Source organism: Camelus ferus, chromosome 6 (assembly GCF_009834535.1).
Source record: "Camelus ferus isolate YT-003-E chromosome 6, BCGSAC_Cfer_1.0, whole genome shotgun sequence".
In the NCBI taxonomy this organism is placed as follows: domain Eukaryota; kingdom Metazoa; phylum Chordata; class Mammalia; order Artiodactyla; family Camelidae; genus Camelus; species Camelus ferus.
In genome coordinates, this window is record NC_045701.1 from 4,100,598 (window position 1) to 4,121,971 (window position 21,374).

At 40.5% G+C, this 21,374-nt stretch overlaps 1 protein-coding gene across 2 annotated transcripts in view; it reads right to left on the reverse strand.

Moving 5' to 3' along the window:
• Nucleotides 1-20,669, reverse strand: part of ZNF609 (zinc finger protein 609) — a 183,836-nt gene extending 163,167 nt beyond the window's left edge. Inside the window, exon 1 of one of the 2 annotated variants that reach the window (XM_032480954.1) lies at nucleotides 20,529-20,669. The gene's annotated coding sequence lies outside the window, so the exon portion shown is untranslated. The remainder of the gene's footprint in view (nucleotides 1-20,528) is intronic. The other variant, XM_032480952.1, reaches the window with a different exon arrangement.
• Between the last annotated feature and the right edge of the window lie 705 nt (nucleotides 20,670-21,374).

A 21,374-nucleotide genomic window follows, 5' to 3' on the forward strand; every position in this document is an offset into this window, starting at 1 on the left:
GTTAAGTTAAACCAGACTTACTAAACTCTAGGTTTCAAATTATGTCTAAATAGCAGAATTTAATATAATCTTCCCCACTTCTCACTAAAATACCCATGAAGACACACACACACACACACACACAAACACACGGAGAATCAAAATTTACACTACCAATAACTGAACAATACTAAAAAAAAACCTAACACTGGATTGTAGGATAAGTCTTCACACTCATATAGTATAAGACTGGTGGCACTGTACTGATAAATACCAGGGCCTCACCACATGGAACAGAGGGGCCTAAAAAGGGGGGCTGGGTGGGTTGGGTGGTAAAAAGGGCAATTTATACCTCTCCAGTCTCCTGGGGAGTTTACCATCTAGAAAACCTGGCAGCCAACATGTACTATCCAGGTATTACTTTATGACAAAGCAAATGAGTGCTGTTCTTGCTCACTCCTCTGTTTACCATCTTCCTATAACCATTTAGAATACAACTCTCATAAGCTAAAGGAGCGAAGAGGAAACCAGTAGTGACATAATGAATCCTACGAAGTAAATATCTAACAGGGAAATGCTACAGATAGGACAAAGATAAAACAAATTGTACTTTTTCACCTACTCTCTCAAGGCAGCATCACAGAACAAGGGTGCAGTTACAAGAAGAGATGTCATCCTAAGAGAGCAGAGCTATCTATATCAAGTAAATGCCTGATAGCAACAGGGTTTTAAGAGAGAAAGGAGCGCACATTAATCTGCCATTTAGCTACAGATCTGAGAAGAAAATACATCCTTTACCCAAGTAGAACGCTTAGCGCCAACGGCAACCAACTATGGCTGGCACTGAGTCCACATAGATCTTACTTCATAAAAGGATGGAAAACTGTGTGAGAGGAAACATGATGTAAGAACTATGAAAAGAATGCCAGCCACAAGGTAAAGTAAACATAATTCTTCAAGAATTAGAGAAATAATACCTTTGAAAATGATGTCGAATTCTGAAGAAATCTTTAGTAAAATGTTTGGAATTCTCTATACTATACACTCATTCATTCCAAAAAAAAAAAAAATGTATAAACTGCCTACTTTGTGCCAGGCGCTAAACAAGGTGCTGGGAATACAGCAGCAAATGAGAGTGAATTAAGGCAGTGGAACATGGTACTGAAAATAATTCTATCATGAGGGCAGAGGGTCCTTCTAAAAATGGGAATGCCAATTGAATCTGTACTACAGAGGATTTATTACAGCATAGTTCTTCCCAACATCTTAATTTCTTACTCCTGCAATCTCTGCGACTGTGGCTAGGCTGAGAGTATAACCCACCTTCATCTGAGGCTTACCTACTTCCTCTAGAGCGGCACTGTCATCAGTATGTAATTTAACCAGTAGAACTACCCCATGCTTGTTTATTCTTGGAAAAACAATACAACTGCCAAAAGACCTTCCTCTAAAAAACAAACAAAGAAATAAAAACTCTTCCTCTAGAAAACAGAATGGTAATGGAAAAGAGACTCTAGGAGGGTACAGTAAGGAAAGGATATAATTTATGACATTAAAATGTTAGTGCTCACTGAGAGACTCTGACGGTTCTCACTCTACTGCACTGGCTGACCTGTAAGAAGCAGGGTAAACAGAGCAGGACAGTAAGGAAGAATAAGCATAAAGAAGCTACTAGGCTGAAATGAAAAGGTATGAACTTTGACAAAAGAATGTAGTATCTTTAAAGAAGGAAGAGGCAAGGAAACCATAAAGATGCAATACCAAGTAAAATTCATACAGAAATTTAAAAAGCACACAGCTAAAACTGAGGAAAATGAATTAGTAAACTACAAGAAAACTTGAGATATTTTTCCAGAAGGCAAAGGAAAAGAAAAAGAAAAGAATAAGAGAAACTGAAAGAAAAAGTATTCAACAGCACTGAAAGCAAAACTGGAAGGAGACTAGGACAAATGGGAGAAAAGCAACCCATCAAGAAATAATAAATGAATAATATTTTGAGCTAAAAAAATCTTGAAAATGTTCACTACTTTTTCAGCAAAATCAATTTAAAAAGCCAAACTTGTGTACATTCTGGCAAAATTTTTAAATTACAAAGGGCAAAAATTAGCCCAACTTCAGACTGCTCTGCAATATTAAGTGTTAAAAGAGAATGAAAAATCTACAGAATTTTGAAGAGAAAAGGTTATCTGTCAGGAGTCTTACGCTGAGTCAAGCTGTTTGTCACATGTAAAAACAACAGACTTTCAGTTAGGTAAGAACACAAATATATCCACCTTGTTAAAAATTTAAAAAACTATCTGAAGTACTAAACTCAGTTCAGTGTAGCATAAATTCAAATAATTTCTTATAAACACAAATGCCAGCTGCTTTTTGTAATGTGAAGAGCAACAGTGCAGACATTCTTTAAAGAGATGAGGCAAAAATCAATGCTTCTCATAATGCTGAACCTCAAAAGGTTCAGTCTTAACACCAGTAAGGAAAGACACTTCTTCAAATTTCTTTTGTCCCAATTCCATATGTCACGGCAAATTGTTCTGTTTTTCCTAGTAAGCAAGAAATACTTCCAGCACATTTTCTTTCTAATTGTGCTTCTTCTTAAAAGGGAGCTGGAGATGAAAAGAACATCTGTGGTCTATGCTCATTTCCAGGTTCCACATCTTAAGTGAGATATTCACTGAATAAAGGAATGCCCAAGGGTATAATAAAAGACCAAGACCAAGAGGCCATTTCATAAGAGGAAAGGTCTCAGAACCGGGTATTCTTTAGTTTGGAAAGGAGTTAACGGAAGGGAGTCAGGCTGGTTACCTTCAAGTATATGATGTTTCCAATGTGCAAGAGAGAAACGTATTCTGTGATACTTCGGGCACAAACAGAACCAGCTAGCAGAAGTTACAGAAAGACGGATGTTTAACTCAGGAAAAAGTTTAGTAACTTGAGATTTCCAACAATGACCCACAATGCTTAATGAAACCATATCTTTATCACTGAAAGTAGTGAGCAGAAAAAGCATAATCACCAGTCAAGCAAACTAGATAAAGATTTCCTCTATGTGTGGTAAGGGTTTGTCTGGACACGCTTATGGCCTTCTTCAAATCTAAAATTCTATTAATATATCTATGAAAAAGTGCTTTCCCTACTAGAAAACTACCTAGAATTTCTGAATGACCAGGATGCAAACAAAGAAAGCATATCCTGACGGATGATATTTAGTTGTCCTGATGTTCTTTACAGAGTCACTGTCCTCCTATTTCTGAGGGTGTTAAGAGTTTTCATAATGACCACTTTTCAACCAGGTGACTTCTCAGAAATTCAGCTTTCCAAACCCAGCAGGTCTCATAGTAACTTTGGTGGTACCTTTCCAAAGATATACTGAAAAATTGCCAAGCATTCTTTAATCAGCCTGGCTGCAGCAGCCAAACCACTTTCCATCTGTTCCCTCCAGCATCCCTGGCTTTATACAGCTAATAATCAACTCTCTGACAGGTCACTGAAGAGATGTTTAACCACAGGAGGTAGGGTAACTAACATGGTAGCTGGAAATGAAAAGCACTGACCTCTTACCTCCACGGCAGAAAAAGTACAGAATCGGGATAACCAATACCTTACAGAGACCACAAGGCACTGTCAACTTGCAAGAGCTTCTGTATATATTTTCCTCTTTAATTGACAACTACCTACAGCTAATCTGGTCTAAGCAGCAAACTGTCCAATGCTGCACCACTAAATTTATCTGTCCTCCCCTCTTCTTATGGGTTTTGGATCAATCTTCTTACAGGCTTTGGTCTGAGCAAGCGACAGTTGTGTCTGAGCGTGCATAATCTGCTTGGGACCACACAGGTCACACACTTTTGAATGCGAGGGTGATGAGTCTGGCTAACTAGTTCCCACCAAAAGCTGTATGGACAAAGAGGAAAAAATCTATACTTAATTCTAGGAAGGCAGTATGGTGTAGAAAAAGGAGCACTGAGCTTAGAATCAAGAGATGTGATTTCTGGACTCAAATTTCCACTGACCCAAGCCAGGTGGTTAGCCAAGTTATTTCATTAAATATTAATTTTCCTATTATAAAATGGAGGGAGAATCCATCATGGTTCTATTAGGAGGATCCAAATCTGGAAAAGACAACTCAGAAATATAAAATGACCTAAAGAGTCTCATAATGTTTTAGTGTCTGAACTTAAAGAGAACTGTTTCATGGTTATTATGGTACAGAAATCTAAAGTATTTTTAAAATAAAGAAAAAATACTTTAAAAAATTAACAAATTAAATTACAGGTAGTACTGATATCTATTTGAGTTCCATGAAAGAAAATGGCAATCCTATCTTCTCTCACGAACTGTTTTCCCTTTAGGCTAGTCCTACCTTCAGATGTGGCTCATAAAACCCTACACTATCATGCCAGAAAGATTCCACCTTGCTTCAAAAATCCCTCAGAGCTAAGGTACCAATCTCAAGGTTCATGGTTTTAACATCTGGACTATCTCTTTTAACAACTGTTCCAATCCACTAGGTTGCTGATCCCTCTGACAGGCCTTCAAATCTAAACTTTTTGAGGTTCACAGGGTTTGATGCCCTAGGGAACTGTCAATAAACCAATGGGATAAAACAAAGTTGCCAGAAGAAAAGCATGTTATACCATTTTCCCTGAATTCCAGATGCTACCCCGAAATCACATGGTACTTAGGCAGCCTCAGGTGAGGCTAGTACAGCATGTAAACCATCCTTGGTGACTCTTGAGTTTACCCAGCTGGAATAACAGGCATCTCCCTCTCCACCTGCCACACTCCATGAGAGCTCACTAATCAACTGAATTTCCAACTAGGACTCTAACAAGAAACAATCAACTTTCCTTTGGGTCTCTCCCTTAATTTATTACATTAATTACTGTAACAAAGGAACTGTGTCATCTCTTCAAGTACCATAGCTCTCAGCTTATATCTTCAATGGGGATCAGATAAAGACAGACTAACAGTGCCAATTTGAGAAGATGGATCCAATTCAACAGGTCTCATCTGACCATGTGTCACCTAAGGACAGAACAGCAAAAGTGTAGCATCTCTCAGTCCCTGAGTGTTTATATGCTGCATCTCATGAATAGTTTTATCGTTCTCACAGGCTGCTGTTCTCAAAGATTATGAGGCTTGACCTTTTTCATTTTACATAAGCAACTGACACTTCCACTAGACATAGCTATTCAACAGGGCTCAGGTTTAGAGCCTTGGTGTTTGCTGACACTGCTCTGTGCCAGCATTCATCTCACAATAGGCTAAACAGTTCATGTAAATAACCCTATAGGGATTCATTTGGTGGAACTGGTTTACAGAGAAAACTCTTACCACGGTCTGTGTATAAGACAGCCAAGAAGTAGAAGGCAAAGATCATCTAAGGTAAACAAGAAAGCTCTACCATCTCCCCTCTCCTAAAAACTGAAGGGCTATGTAACCCTTTATAACTTAGTTCTTTGCCCCAGAGGTAAACTTTCTGTACTAAAGAGAGAGAGGTGACATCAAATTCTCAAGAAAAAAGTGAATGGTGAAGATAGCTTAGGAATCAGGAGACCTAATAAACTGGCCCTCCACACAGAACTGTTGTGTCAAAGTTTCTGTATAGCTCAATCTACTCATCTCTCAAACAAGAGTAATATGGGTCAAATTCATAGGGATGAGGGAAAGGAAAAAAACCTAAGCATTTTTCAGAAAACGAGGAATTACTTCGATTTTTATATTCTAGACCTCACCTCCCTTCCTGAATCTCTTACTTAAAAATTACTATTCTATAGTAACTCTAAAGAGTGTACAAAGAAACCTTCTCTATTAAAAATCATATCTACACTGTTAGACTAACCATTAAAAAAATGGTGGAATTCACACACCACACCCTTTAGGATATCTGAGCCCTATCAACTTCTCCAGCTTCACCTCATGGCCACACTCTGTCCTCTGCACCCCATGCCTACCTTCCTGTCTCACTGGCTTTTACCTCAAAGACATTCCCTGCTCACATCCTACCTCCCAGTGTGTGTACTGATTTGATTCACAACTGTTTCCTCCACTAGACTGCATGCACCCTGAGGACAAGGGGCTGTGTCTCTTCTGGTCAGCACTGTATCCTAATAACAGTGTTTGGTTCAGTCCTCCCTCAATAAATATTTTGGTCAATGAATGAGGGAATAAACACTGCTTTCTTCAATAGGCAGAATCATAACAGTGTCCAGGCTGCCATTTCTCCTCTCCATTCTTACCTGAGTTTAATTTGTCAATAGTTATAAACTGGATCGATTACCTGACAGTCTTCAAACTTACTAGATCAGAGTGTTGGATTCCTCTCTCTTCTCTAGATCAAGGATACAGATTTATTAAGAGTCTAGAGGGAAAGTTACAAAACAATGCAGTTGCCAGATCTCTTAAAAAAAAAGCCTTATTGCTCCAGAGTATTCTCAGCCTTCAGTCTCAGCCATGCACAATTGCTACCCAAAAAAAGGCTAGTCCACAAATCATAGACATGGACATAACAAACCTCTGGGAGCCCTCATACTTAAATGTATGATATGTTCTATCAGATGTAAACCATCCAGTTATCACATTCTAAAAACCTATGAATCAAAGATGACAAAAGTCAGAAAAGTGATAGTGTCTGGGAGGAGGTTACTAACTGGGAAGAAGCATAAGGGAAACTTGTGGGTGCAAGGGAGGAGGCAAGAAAAGTTTAATTCTACCGTTTACTCTCCCCTAGATGTGTAAGAATCTTGGGCAAGACACTGAACTTATATGAGTCTCAGTTATCTCACCTATAAAAGGTTGAGATAATTAATATACCATACACAGTATACTTTCAGTAGAAACTGGAACAGCACCCTGACATCAAACTCATTAATATTCCTACAACAAAATGAATAAATACATACCTGAAATAGAACAAAAAAGGAATATAAATAGCCTCATTAGCTGAAGTCAGGTTTGTGCCTATCTTACAAGAAAACTTCATTTTCAGAGCTTTGGTGTTTCAGAACTGCAAAGTAGGGGCTGTGGACCCACACAGAAGTGTTTACTATCAGAAAGTCAGTTTGCTAATTCACAACAAAACATTTTCTCCCATTCCAAGACAAAAATTTTTAAATAGTCTTTGGTTTGAGTTTTAAAAAAGTCTTTCAAAACTAAACAACGCCCATTGGTAACAACTCCGTCCATACACAACTGTTAATGTCATATGTGACTTCTCCTTAAGTAAAGTAACCCATCACATTGGCCCCAGTAAGTTATATGAATGATACCAAGTCATTTCAATTTTTGATTTACACTTCACCAATTTTCCAATATAGATTTTATTCCCTCCACCTCCGGACCTTTCTTATGAACAGAATCACATCTGAAATCTATGCCAGTTTCTTAGTGTAATGACCATGCCACTTACAACTTATATACTTTCACTAAAAGTTACAGTTTATCCTTGAATTCTTTCTAAATTCTTGGGTAGATAAATTTAATCTTATTAAGTGTACTGATCTGATCAAGAAAAGCCTTGGCAGTCAGGAGGAAAAAACATGTTTGAAATACTAATTTCTGGGATAATTCCTGGGGCTTCTATACATTTTTCTATACTTTTTGTGCATTAAAAAAGATTAATTCATGTCCTAATTAAAAAAAAAATAAGTCAAGCACCTATCATCATCTGACCAAGAAGCTTTACTCTGCTTGGGAAGGGGGCAAAAAACAGAAGTGGAAATTCTCTAATGTTTTTATCCCTGAAGGGATCTTTCACACCATGATCAGGCAGTCTTACCTATCTCCTAGCTGCCTTTCCCTTTTTAATGTTTTTTTAAAAAAGCAAAAACAAACATAAAACTCATACCATCAGTTGTGCAAAGAGCTTATCGAATTCATCTTTTATTCTTTCATCTAATTTCTAGGTAGCACGTAACTAACCATTATTACTTTGGGGGCTTCTCTGGCCTTGAATTTTATGTTTCCAATTTTTTAAAAAAAAATGCTTTTCTCCTCTCCACAGTCTCTGAGACTATGCCAAATGACCATCTGTCTTGTATGGTCCTTTTGATCCTCTCCTTTATAATAAAATGGTTTTTAAGTCTTTAAACTTCCAGTGGGTTATTTGCTTTTTAAAATCTTTCTTTCCACTTTTCCTAATGTACATACTTGACTGCAGCCCAATTTCTTAAAACTGAATCCCCATATGACAGATTTTATTCTTCCTCTCCCTGAAGAATGCTGAGCTTAATCACGATACGATTACTCTCAAATAGTGTTGACCTACAGAAATCTTTATCAATTCTTATTTGTTCCTCAAAGCAAAATCCAGGTTATTTCTTTGCTTTGTGGGTTCTAAAACTGCCAACTCTACGAAGTAGTTTGTCTCACTCAAAACCACATCTTCACATTTGCTCTCCATAAAGTATTTAACCAATGTATGTAAAGGTAAATAAACTTCACATTATTATTATCTGGCCTAATTTTGCAGCTTCTCCAATCTCCTTTAACATTTTCAACTGTCACATTATTTTGATTAGGACCGTGACATTTTTACTTAAGCAAGGATTCCAATCTTTATAAAAATGTAATCTCTTGCAGTCTATATCATTTCTGCGAAGTGAAGAGCCTAGCAGCACCACATTTCAACAGTCTCCTTCCATCAAGTACCTGAGATGTGAATTAAATCATTATACCATTATTTTGCCTACCAAGAAAGGAGAAGGGGAAAAAATTATATAAGGATGCCAGAAATGGCACTCACCATGTTTATGTAACACTTAAATAAATCTAATGCTTCAATCACAACTTCAGGTAAAATATATTATAGACTTGTTGGAAGAAAATGTCACTTCACTGTTATATCACCTACCCCAATGTGACCCTGGTAAAATTGAATTTCTTTTTTATAGAAAGGCTCCATAAGAAAAAGAATATTATCAGACACTGGCCTCCATTTCCCTCTCTGTCAGACAGTGTTATGGAACTCATCTGAAATCCACACTGCTAGGATTTCCAGCTCTGCTAGGACTGGAAGGGCCTACTAATACAAACCACAGAAACATTACTACTGAAAAAACAACTTTCACTAACAAGGCAAGCTATGTGAAAGCACTTTTACTAATAAAGCAATCTCAGTTAAACTGAGATCCTTTCAACCACTGAAGAAAAACAAAAACAAAAACACACATTTGAATTAACAGTCACTGGCTTTAAAGTTCACAATATCAGTAACGTGTTATTGTACCACTTAAGCATATGTGGTGAGAATGTATGACTTCAAGTCTGATAGGCAGCAAATCCTTACCAAGAAAAGTAATGTGAAATCGGCCTAGAATCTCACCTAACAATTAGAACCATATCTGCCTAAAAGTAAGATTTTTCTCAGCATCAACTCCAAGGTCATTAAGAACCTTTATTCTTAAATAATACATCAGCAAGGCTGGCAAATAAGTCTCCTTGTGTCCTGCAAGTGCACAGCCTGATGGTATAAAAAACTAAAAACAGAATGTACAGGTACCCTGCACCTCAGCTACCTCAAATAACATACAGTGTAACGCACAGGCTGAAAGCCTGACATCCATAAGTTGTATCCTACATAACCCAAGGACAAAACTTAGACATTCCATCTCTTATATATTAGGTAGGAATTTTAGCTTCCAGCCAATTACCAAAACAGCAGTCTAGCCTAAGGTATTTCTGTTTATCAGCTTCATGTAAAGAAAAAAGGGAACAGTAACAGGAAAAATCATGAAGTAGTACAAGGGTTAGAAAAGAGCAAGTAAGGAAATTATAAGAAAATTTACAAAACACAAGTCCAACAAGAGAGGGGAGGGTAATAGCTCAGGGGTAAACTGCATGCTTAGCATACACAAGGTCCTGGGTTCAATCCTCCCCTAAAAATAAATAACTAAGTAAATCTAGTTACTTCCCCCCCAAAATAATTTTTTTTTAAAAATTAAAAAATTAAAACAAAAAAAGAGAGCATCTAGACATCAGAAGACATCTTCATCCTCAGGCTAATGAATTAGGTACTGAGACTTCCAGAACATAGCTAGCTAGGTATTGAGAGGAAGTCAAAATACCACAAACCCTAAAATTCAATTTTTAGGCTGGGAGCAAAGTGTACAGTCCTTGAAAGCTTATTTTTAAAGAGCTACACCAAACAAAGTTGCTGAGGTCTCGCTAGAAAAAGGGAAGGTCACAATATTGGGCGTTTCCCTTTGAGGAAGGAGAAAACTCAAGAGGCCTAACTCACCCATTACTCTAGGCACCCCAGGCCCAGTCAGCAGAAGAGTAAGCCCCACTCCTCAGAGAACTGGCTACCAGGCTTCCAGTTCTACCCTTGGCGTCTTCCAGACATGACTGCAATTTTCACCATGATTAACTTCCAGGAATGCCAGCCAGAGGAGCAGCCAGAAGGAAAGAACGTACTTTCCCGCTCAGTGTCAGCTAGACTCTTTGGAACAACCGCAGACACAGCGTCTTCCTCTCTGCTAGGCAGGAGGGCACTCTGCAACCTCAGGAAAGTGCCTAACAACCCAGTAACACACTGGCACCACATTTCTCAAAGGGGCCCACTCTGACCATCTTATTTAAAGCTGCAAACCTCCCACGTCTCCCACCTACCCCTCCTCCACACACCTAATTCCCGTTACTCTGCTCTATTTTTTCCCATATCATTCATCACCCTCTTAATGCTATATATTTATTTATTTGTTATGCTTATTTCTATCTCCTTTTGTTAAAAAACAAGATCCACAGAAGTAGGATTTTTTTGTCTATCTTGGTCACTGATAGATTTTAAGCAGTGAGGAGAGGACCTCACATATAGTAGGAATCCAATAAATATTTATGGAGTGAAAGACGTAAATAAGAAAAACTAAAAAGACCTCTTGGAGGTCAACAACACCCAGAGGGCCCAATAATGCCTATATTCCTCTAACAGAATCAGTCTGGTTCCCGTGACTGACCTACATTGCTTCTGTCTGCAACATATTACCTCTCCCCCTCCCTGCAAGTCTTCCATCAGCTAGGAAATATGGAACCACAGACTGCTGCAGGCACTAAAGGCGACAAATGCTTGTCCTTGAGTCTGAAGGATTTCTGAAGGCTTTCATAGTCTGTGTCTTATTCCTAGGTTATTCAGTTTGGGATAAAATGTGCTGAACAGAGGCTACCTTAACATACAAGGAGGTCTGAAAAAAAATCACGGTAAGTTTCTGTTTTCAAAAATCAAATTCCAATTCAATTCAGAAAGCACTGAGCATAAAGTCATATTCAAAGCATTGGGCTGGAAGCCATAGGGAACAGAGGAGACACAGGTGTCTTATGAGTTTAGAATGAGAGAGGAAGAAAATATATTCACATGTAATTATAATTAAAGACAAGGTGTGATAAAATGCTGTGACAGAGATCCCTGCAAAGAGTCAAAGAGAAACAGAGGGCTATGAAATCAATTCTGGAGATATAGGTCGGTGGGAAGAACAGAGTTAAGAAAGTCTTCAGGAAGGAGATGAAATTTTTTTGGCAGGTTAAAGGAAGGGTTAGATTTGAAGCTGAATACCTTGGAGCAGGGAAGGGCATTGCAACAAAAAAGAAAAGAAAAAAACTAAGGTGTTGAGGCTGAACAGTATAGGATAAGCAGAAGGAATGACTGTAAAAAGAACAGGAAATACATGAAATAAGATTGAAGGAGGCCAGGGTTGGTCAGGCTATAGGGGATCTTGGGTGCTGGCCTATATCAGGCAATAAGGAGCCACTAAAGGTTGTTCAGCAAGAAGTGAAATGATCGGAACTCTATTTAAAAGTCTACACTGGGGTTCCTTGCCGCACACTCTTCCAGAACCAAATTCTTTCCTTTCAGAGCACTTCAGTTTCTAACCATACATTCATTAGTTGACCACTGGTCTCCCAAGTAGATCTGTAAGTCCTGAAAGGACAGGGATCATGTCTGGCCTGGCACATATGTGCTCAATAAGCACAGTCATACCTCGAAGATGTTACAGATTCAGTTCAAGACCATCGCAATAAAGACAGTATCTCAGTAAACAGAGCCACACAAGTTATTTTGGTTTCCCAGTGCATATAAAACTTATGTTTGTACTATGCTGTAGTCTATTAAGTATGCAATAGCATTATATCTAAAAAAAAAAAAGTACATAACCTTAATTTAAAAATGCTAACCATCACCTGAGACTTCAGTGAGTCACAGCAGTAACATCAAAGATCACTGATCACTATAACAAATATAGTGATAATGAAAAAGTTTAAAACCTTTGAGAATTACCAAAACGTGACACAGAGACATGAAGTGAAGAAATGTTGTTGGAGAAAATGGTGCCAAGAGACTTGCTCAACACAGGCTTGCCACAAACCTTCAGCTTGAAAAAAACGCAGTATCTGCGAAGTGCAGTAAGGTGAGGTATGCCTGTATTAACTAAACAAAAATTACAATAATATTGCAGCAGTCTGTAGTACGGAACACAGAAAGAAGCATTAACCATGAGGTTACTGCAATAATGTACAGATAAAGGCCTGAACGAGGTCAGGTGAAAAATTGAAGCTAAATGATAAGGTATCTAAATGATTCAAATTTAGTAAATGATTAGATGAGGTGAGGAAGAAAAAAGAAACAAATACAAAGCCAAAGTTTTGTACCATGGCAAGTGGAAGAACTATAATGCTTAGGGGAGAAAAGGGTAAGTTTCAGAAATGATGGACTGGAGGTACATCTGAAAGCAGACACCAAGTAGAAAAAATTTCCCCCTTCCTCTATACCTTTCAGATTCATACACCCTATGAACCTCACAATTCCAATTCCTCTTCCTACAGTTCCATTTCTGATGCCATTCTTTAAGACTCTGCTCTAGATGCAGTAGTTCCACAACAAAGATATATGCTGAGTTTCACACCAAACCTCAGAATTTGTAACTAAAGTTTACAAGGCACATTCTTGAACATTCATTTCTGCTCACATAAATAAAAGTTCATCCTAACCAAATCCAAAGTCCTCATCTAGGAATGTTACTAGGAACACTCTGGTAACATACCAAAAACCCACTGGCTTTACTTTGTACATAGACTAGAGCAGACACTTCTGCCTTCCTCTATAAATACTGAACTACAGCCCAAGAAACTACAAGTACCAGTATGCAATGTGGTACCAGCATGCAATGTGGCGTAACTGCCAGATCTGGATTTCAAGCATGGTATGGTTTGATTTCCAAAGGTTGCATGGCACCTACTCTGGCCACTTTCCAATAAAAATTCTACAAGAGAGAAAGAGAGAGAGAAAGGAAGAAAGGATGAAAGGAAGAAAGAAAGAAAGAACGAATGAACTTACCTACAAAAGCCACTTATATTTCTAACATAAGTCTTTCAAAAAATCTCACATTAAAGTGAAGCACTTCCCAAAATAACCTTTAGATTACCTGAAAATCAGTAATCTGCTACAGATGGCTGCAAATAAAGCAAAACACTCCCAGGACTTTTTATGAGTCAAAAATAAACAGTAGTTGCAGCCACCAAATTTTTCTATTACAGACTGATGGATGTCTTAAGGACAAATTTAACAACAATGAATATTTCTTCCAATGTTCAAAGGTAGATTAAACATGTGATTTTCCTAAATTAACACTGCCTGCCCCCCACCAAAAAAAGAAAGACGAAAAGACCATCATCCTCTTAACATTCAATAAAGAGCTGCTACTGGATGTTCCAAATCCAAAAAATAACTGAGAAATACTAGTAAAAATCTTAACTTGGGGAATTAACAACTAGGTTATGCAATTTTATTCCTTTAAACTGCTTGAAAGCAAAGATTTCCTAAAATTACAGTTGATCCTTGAACAACACAGATGTGAACTGCCCAGGTCCACTTATACCTGGATTTTTTTCAATAAATACATACTACAGTACTACATGATCCACAGTTGGTTGGAACCTCGGATACTAGAGGGCCAACTGTAAAGTTATATGAGGATTTTTTTACTTTACTGTTGGGATGGGGGGTGCTCTAACCCCTGCATTGTTCAAGGGTCACCTGTACTGTCAATTTCAAAGTTCCTACAGTCATCCACCATTTCCATTGCTTAGTCCCCTTTACAGGGTATTTCAGAAAATCCCCTCATCGGTCAAACTTCACCAAATTTTGCATTTTGAGCATTAAAAATAACAATTTTATTTCCTAAACAAAACAGTGGGCAACTCTTACTCAATTCCAAAAAGTTAATTCAAAGTAGGTTTTCCACTAACTGGTCAAAAATGGAAAAATGCCTAACCCACCTCCACAATCAGTTCCATTTGGCTCAAGATTTCAGATATAAGAGATTTAAAGGTCTTAGATTCCTAACTAAATGCATAAAATTACTTCTTATTGATATCAGGCAAATCCTTCCAGGTTTGATTTCCTTCTCACAAACTGAGGTTCTTTTTCTGCAGCTTTGTGATCCCCACCCTGGCCTGCTTGAGCAGGCTAGAAAAGGACACACCTGGTAAACTAGTGAACCTGCAGAAGCAGGGTACAAAGACCCTCCAAAAGAAGACAGCCTAGTTTAAAAAAAATAAAGCAGAGCATAAACTTTACAAACATAAGAAAGAGGAGTGAGAATCAAACCCCCGGGAACTAAGCCCCTTTGAATATGGACACAACAATAGAAAACTGCTCACTTAAGTCAACCACTTTTGTCTCATTCTTCCATCACAATCTTGTTAACATAAAATTCAACACTAAATGAAACCTTAGATGATCTTGTCTAATGTGCTCACTTTACATATACGTAAAGTGAAAAACACAGGCGTGACTAGCACAAGGTCACACAGCTAGTTAGAGGCAAAACAGTGATCAGAACCTAGGTTTTATGACTCCCAGTTCTGTGCTTTTTCCTCTAAGCTTTGAAAAGCTACATTAACAAATAAAACATATTATACTATTAAATCAGAAAATAACTTAATTGGAACTGTAGCTAAGCCACACAAAAATAAAATTCATCCATATGAAGAGAACCAAGGGTTAGAACAGGAAGTGCCCCAAATCAAAGAGAAAGAAACAGTATTCGTTCATACAATACAGGACTTTCTTAAGAGTACAACCTCGCACATATTTCCTGAGCCTTCTTACTAACTACCACCTGCTGAGATGTGTGTCCTGTGCTTCCATCAAACACACCTCCTCAAGAGGATGCCACAATGACCCTTGTGGCAAAGGTTTGAAAAGTGGTAACTTCTGGCACACATAACTGATGGTACAAAAGGAGCACAAATGTGCCAACAATCAAGAAGAGAGGACCGAAGTTGAAGGGATAAAGATTTTGCTGGGAAGAAGTAATCCTGAAAATGAGATAAGAATTAAAATCCAAGAGAGCAAAGCTGGCCTGACATTAATGACCAGAGAGCACAATAAAAAGAAGGCAGTTTCAGAGCTTGCCCGGCATCAGACAGCTCTCACCTGCAACATAAAGAAGGAAAAAATTCTCACAGAGACAAGAGAAAGATCGTAGGTTTGCTCCTGAGTGATAGATTAGACGTGACCTAATAGGTATTTGTCATCTCTTATTTCTGGGACTCTGATCCAAGAACAAACAGCAAGAGAACCATGAAAATCAGCCCTGTTGGATCTGGAGTTCTTCCCTGACAAGATATAAAGCTCATTCACAGATCTGACTGTGCTCATAAGACTGCAGTTCAACTCCTGCTGCTAGAGCAAAGGGAGGGGCAAGAAAGATAGAAAGGGGTGAGTGGGAAGGAGGTGGAAGATCTGGGTTGTGACTATAATAGCTACAGTAATTAGAGTGTTTCCAAGCTGCTAGAGAAGTCTTCAGAGCAGAGAACGAGAATGGGCGATGGGGGAGGAGGGAAAGCATGAGGAAGCAAACTACTGAGAATGCTAGGAAAATATGTGGTGGTTTGCGAACAGTTTAAAACAAACAACCAACTATGATGGCTCATATGGGGAAATAAAGAAGTGAATACTATACAGATAACCACCAGACTCCTACTTAAAGCTAGGTTACAAACTAGGTTTAAACAGATTCTTGCAAATGTCCCTACCTTTGCAGTGGCCCACTGGTCCTGGCATCAAAGTCACACAATTTGCCTCCCTTTCCCCTAAATCAATCTATCCATCCATCCACCCACCCATCCATTCATCCATATCTCTGTCTCGATCTAACAGATCAGAGCCTTCACTCCACTTGGAAAAGAGACTTCTGAACTCTAAAACGGTTAATATCACTTATTTCCTGTCAATCAACAGTTAATTAACACCGTGTGAATTCAATTAGATTGCGTGTGTGTGTTTTTCAACAGAAGGAGCACACAGCTTAGTCTAATACAGAAAATGACTGGAGGACACTAAAAAAGTCAGAAAATAAACACCAAGTTACTTGCTTCTAAATTTTAGGCTCTACGGCACTGCTACTATAGTAGCATGAACATGTGAAAGAAAAATAAAATCATATTAACAGAAGATGATGATAATAACCGAGAAGAAAAATCTGGAAATTTGCAGAAAACCTCAAAATAGAAAGTCCTCCTTCAAGTTATAGGAAACACTATACTTGTTTTTAAGATAAATATTTAGTTGAAATACTTCCTTAACATGTTGTGACCGTCTGGTGATCTGATTCTAACAAGTGATGTTAATTTCAAAGCCAGAAAAAAGAATGATAAAGGTGCTAGGAGAAACTAAAAATGGAATAAAACAACCAAAGAGACACAAACTTCATGTGGAGACTTACATTCATAAAATAAAAACACATGCAAATGTCCTGAGTAAGGCATGTCAGGTAGACCTAACACAAAAAGGCAATTAACATCCTTCGCATAAAACCTGCTGGATATCCTCCCAGTGGGCTAAATCTTTTTCACCACACTAAAAGCAAAGAATTTTCTCTTTCCCATTTCTCCCTAATAAACAAGTGCGAGAAACACTGAATTACCATTATTTCCTTCCCATTCACAGGGCATAAAGCCAGAACTCACAGAAATACAATAGGGCTGAGGACCATGTCTAAGGCATGCTGCTCAGTAACCTAAAAGAAACACAGGGAAGGAAGAATCTCTTTTCTGTATTCCATTACCATCTCAGTAACAAACCAGTATCAGGCATTAAGAAATGTGAAACAAAGAGGAATTTCACACATATGAACTGAACCTAAACCACAGAAGACCAAGTATTTTCTTGTCACTGTGGCATGTGATTCTTTTAACCACCTGCTCAATAATCCCTCTGCAGCTGCACAGCTGCTACCAATTCCACAAGCACAGCTAGGCAGGTGCTTTGGTGAATTACCTGTTCCCCAGTGAAAAGAGTCCTTCACTGACACTTAGTGGGCCCAGAACCTGCCAATCAGCACCGCCTATCTTCATTCTGCCTGTCATAGCCAAACTTTATGAGAGAGATCATGAAGGCATATTTAGTACACTGTGTGATTTTGTATTTTGTATTTTGTGGGTTTCCCCCCCTCAGTGTTGGTGGGGTTTTTTTTGTTTTTCTAAAGGAAAATAAATTTTAAAAATCAGAATTAAGCTGCTTAAAAGAAAACTTGCCACACAACATACGGCTGCCTCATCTCAGAGTGGCCCCATCTGTCTGGCAGTATCCCCATCCATGACTAGTTTTCCAGAAGGGAACTAACAATTGCTTAGCTACCTTTGGAGCAGGAGAAAGTGGCACTAGAAAGGTGCTATGTGACGAGAGTGAGAACAGAGCGAGAACTTCTGGAGACCACACATCGTTCCTGCACTTAAGTCTCCATGGCTGAGCCCAGGCAGTGGTGCTCTGAGTCAAATAAGAAAGGAGTGGCACTTCTACTTGACAGAGCAATCAGTAAACCCCTCAACAAATTATCCTGTTCCAGTCATTTAGTTGCTATATGCTAATTGCAACGTAATTACTACCAGGAGCCAAAATTATGCTTCCATATCCTCACAAAATAAGCACTAATCTGCCCAGCTATCTAGACCTCTCACAAGGAAACATTTTCTAACAAGAAGCTGGAGGAAAAATCCAAAGTGCTCTCTGAAAGATGGTCACAGTCAGAAGATTCATAAGACTACTCGTGGCAAGGGCCCAACTCTGAAACCACTAAATCCAATCAGGGCAAATTTAATCTGAGGTTTCTGCCTTCACTGTCACCTGACAGGATTCAGAAATGAATGCCAAAAGCCCAAGAGCAAAAAGCTCTGGACTCATTTAGCTGAGGCTTCACTCAGAGACCTAGGACATATAGTTGGAAACAGTCTAAAGACAGATAACACCTCCAGTAAGACCTTGAGACAGTCCTGTCATCAAGAAATATGAAGGTCAGAACAACCTGTTCCCTCCCAACAAAGCCCAACACCTAAGTGGCAAGGCATCATTTTTAAGAAACTCACTGAAATAAAGAGATAAAGGTGGCAACACAGTCAGACTCAGAACCTTGGAAAGACCTTTACTACAACTAAAGGCTAAAGTTCTTCTTCAACAATATCCTACAGGAAATGATTGGCTATCACGTACAGTGTATACTGTGTACCACTGCCCTCTCACAATAAGTTTGATTTCTCATCTCTTTTTAAGTCTTCTTTAATGTCCTAAATGGAAACCTCATTTCCAGCCCCAAAAAACTTTTTACCCAATTTATAGTACCTAAATACCATCTGGGAACTTCTATGCAATATATATAAGGATAGGGTTCCTTCTAGCTTGTCCTCATTCTTCCCTCATTAACAACCTCCAAGACCTCAAATGATTTTTTTTTAAATATTCATCTCTCTGGCAAATTTCCCCCTAATACAGAAACACATATGGACTTTCTGCACGAGCAAGTCACCTCCTTTCATCAGAATCAAAGATTAAAAGGAAAGTTGTTTTGTTTCCACAGCCCTTACCCAGATAGGCAAATTCTGTGGCTTTTTACTTATGCAATTATTCTGACCAGGAAGTCACCATTAAAAAGGTACCTGGTCCCTGACTCCCCATCTTAACCCTGCACAGGTTTTTAGTGGTATTCCTAAACAAATAAAACAAAAATCCTTGGATGAGTGTCCCACCTCTATAAGAATAAGAATTAAATATGTTGGCTCAAACAAGAGTAAAACCCTCCCCTTGGAGTCTTCTTCCTTAAAGATCTGACACAAACATCAGGGTTGAGTCTCCCAGCCACCATCCCTCCACAACTTAGTACAGGCTAGCCAAAGAGGCAGGCACAACATGGCTGGCATTCCCTATTCTTCTGAAAAATGTGTGCCAATGAGCTCTGCATTGTTCCTCACTCAAAAAGAAGAGCCTTTCTGTCTGGCCTCCTCCAATGGCAAGCCCCAGTCTGGAAAAGGAAGAAAATGGCACTGAGGAGCCTGGGAGATGGAGCATATCCAAAGCTCTCAGACAAGACTTGAACCTATGACCTTCACTGTGTACACAATAGGCGGGTGAGAGGGACGGGTTTATCTCTGCAGCAGCAGTTCTCAGCCCTGGGGTAGCACTCCCGATAAAATGACACGACTATTGTGTGTGGCAGCAGAACAGTCATCTCCTCACAACAGCCTAAACCAGCACTCCCTCCCCCAAGACAAAGCAGCAGGGGTGAAATTAACTCGAGGCTGCAGAGCAAAGCCTAATACAGAAAAGAGAGGCCTGTGGGGGATTGGGGACTCTCCTCAACCCCTGGGGCTCTGGACACATGGCTGGAAACAGACAGGCTTTCTCCCCCATCTTTCTCACTCTCATTTAGGTAGAAAGCTGTTTCTTAGAGAATTTAATCATCTGTGATTTGTTCAGAAATATTCCCCCTGAAGGGTTCTGATCTCTCTCCACCCTGTGTGAGCCTAATTCCTAGAAGCTGAAATGACTGTTTGCTGCTGCCTGTTTCACAAACACACATTAATTGGTCAGATGTGTCTCCTCCTCCTCAACCCCAGAGGGAGGAAGGAGAATCTGAGCAAAGCACAGAGATGATCCAACCGTAATTACACATAAAGGGAAAAGAGGGCAGCATGGGTTTTCCAAACAGGACAGGGTCACCAACCCTCCCGGGGGTACAAGGACAGCAGTTAAGGGCCAGGCCCAGGGATCCCTCCATCTTGAAGAAAAGGACAGGAGTAAATGTGACCTGAAGACTGGAAGGAGCACACACCCACAACCTACTTACTGCACACTCCCAGCCACCTTGCTCCCCACCTCCTGGGCCGCGCACACGTCCTGCTCCCAGCCCTTCACTCTGAACCCCACTAACTCCCTGACTAGCCCCAGTCGCCCTGGGCCCCCTCAAGATACCCAGACTCGCCTCTGAAACTCTCTGGCCTGTCCCCACAACCTGGCGAGACCTTCATCCCCTCTCGGGCACCCCTAACCTCAGCCTGAACCGGCCCCGGCCACGCTTTGAACTTCACCCCGCGCCCCTCGACGCCCCCTCCCCCACCCACGCAACGACACCCCCCACCCCCGCCTTTACACACCTTCCCCTTCGCTCCGCCCCGGCCCCCCAACCCCCACTTCCTCCGTCAGGCGCCGCTGCCCCGGCCCCCTCAGCGCCGCCGCCTCTCTCCTCCCCCAGCCCCGGCTCCACACAAAGCTCCGGACTCACCGCGCGGCCGGTCCCGGGAGCCGCCACCTCCGCCGCCCGGGCCCCGGGCCGTAGAGCCGCCACTGCTACGGGGCCCAGGCCGCCATCCGTTCCCGCGGCCCCTCCCCCCCACCCCACCCCGCCTCGGCTCCGGCTCTCCGCCCCCTCCTCGCGCCGCTCCGCCCCGCCCGGCCGGTGCCGCTGTGTCCGGGGCCGCGGGTCCCTCAGCCGCCGCCACCGCCGCCGCCGCCGCCGCGATCCGGGACAACCAGGGCCGCCCGGAAGACCCGGACACTGGACTACCAGGCCCCCGGATCTGGATTCCGGGCTGGTGTGGAGTCTGGAGCAGTAGAGCACAAGGGAAACCCGGAACCTGGATGAAGGAGCCAAATCCTGGGTCTCGGAATGCACGGTCACAGGGAGCCCGGATTAGAGACTCGTAGCTCTGGGAATGCTGGAAAACCCGGCGAGCCGGTTAAAACAGAGATAAACTCGAGGAGACCTGGGTTGGAGAGCTCGAACCTAACGCTCTCTCCTCGTGCAAAGAACTCTCGCTGGACCAGACTTCCTCGCAGAGAGGTCTCTGGGGAAGTATCATATCTTAAACACGGAAGACAGCAATTCTGTAGGTGTCCAACCGTGGGGAGAGGAAAGGGCGGTAAGGGGTCTGAACGTGGACATCCACAAAAACAGAAGAGCCCAGCTCTTGGTGGCTTCATCCATTTTATCCCTTGGTTCAGCGAAGTTATCAACCCCCTAATTTTTTATCCTTTGTTCTCCAGTTTCTTTCTTTCTTTTTTTTTTTTTTTTTTTTTTTTTAGGATTATCACTAGGTTTCCTCTTCAAAGTACCCATTGCTAATCCTTC